Genomic DNA, 1,568 nt, shown 5'->3' with positions numbered 1-1,568 from the left:
ATAAACAACCTAACTCTTCTCGTTTTACTAATAATTACACATAATACCAATTATCAAACCAATTGACAAAAAATTTAACGAGATTGTATTGGTACCAATGTTACACTTGGCTTGATACTCCCCCCCCCCTTCCTCCCAACCAAACCACCTAACCACCTTTTTAAATTTTAATGCAAGTTTAATGTTGCTCGTGCATTCTCGTTCATGACATTAGCCGTATAATTCCATCTCTTGTCGCAGGAACAAGAAAAGTGGGTAATCTCGTTAAGAACGAAGCGGGTAAGTGGGCTCGACGCTTTATTAGGACAAGGGTATATTTCCCCGTCATCGTAGTTGCAATCTCTTACTCTCTCTTCCTTCTTCTTCTTCTTCTTCTTCTTAATCCCCCCTTTCTTCTCTTTCCCCTTTCCTACCATCAACCCACACCACGTTTATTTCTCTATCTTTCTTATTAAGAATCACGAGTGTCTTGTATAATGATTAAGCAGATTGACTTGATTTCAAGGTAAACTTATATACACGTATCATACGTATTAACTATAGTGTGTTACATTTTTTATTGTTATTTTTGTTGTTTTAATTTCATTAATAAATATTCTTTCTTTTATATAATATCATTTTTTTTTAATAATTCTGAAATCATTCTATGTAATAAATATTTTATATAATATTAATTATATATAATCACAATAATGTATATTCTTCTTTTTGTTTAATATTTTGAAAAGAAATTTATTACACCAATTTAATAATATTTAAATATAAAACAATAATTTGTTATTTTAGAAGAAGAAGAAGAAGAAGAAGAAGAGAGAAGAATTAAAAGATTTAATTTTACCGAATAAAAGCATTGTCGAATGTAAAAACTGAGATACGTTATTTATTTGTTATTATCTACGAGGAAAAAATCATATTTTTTCGAACGTAATAAAACAACGTTGGGAAAATCCACGTCTCATTCCAAATCAAACCAATTGGAAATAATTCTCTCGTAGGAAGAAAGAAAAAAAACAAATACATATACGACGACGTCATTTTTGTTTTTATTATTTCGGATAATTCCAAACGTTTATTTCTATCTCTCTCTCTCTCTCTCTTTCTTTCTTTTTTTTTTTTTCTGTGTTACACGTCAGTCTACGTCAAACATTCGATTTCACAAGAAACGTTTGAACGTTAACGCAAACGTGATTAGCGGCTACCCGCTTTATCGAATTTACTTAACGCATTTAATAAAAGAAAAAAGGAAAAAAAAAATAAGGAAAAAAAAAGGTATGCAGGTAGAGATACACGATCGATCGTTATGAAGTAACGTTACTTCCTAAATAGGACAGAGATATGTACCTTAAGTACTTACTAACATATGTTACGTTCTCATAAACATCATTAAATATCCATCTTACATGTACATACATATATATATATATATATATACATATACGAATAAACGAGGACATTAAACCAAAAAATAAATCACATTAAAGTTTATCGATTATATCATTATAATGTAGCTTAGAATGTTGTGTTAGATTATTTGAACTAGATCGTGAATTAATTTATTGGAATTATTT

This window comes from Polistes canadensis, unplaced genomic scaffold (genome assembly GCF_001313835.1).
Source record: "Polistes canadensis isolate GaletaPanama2010 unplaced genomic scaffold, ASM131383v1 scaffold_123, whole genome shotgun sequence".
Taxonomy (NCBI): domain Eukaryota; kingdom Metazoa; phylum Arthropoda; class Insecta; order Hymenoptera; family Vespidae; genus Polistes; species Polistes canadensis.
The sequence above is the reverse complement of the archived record's forward strand: the minus strand, read 5'-3'. Positions refer to the sequence as shown.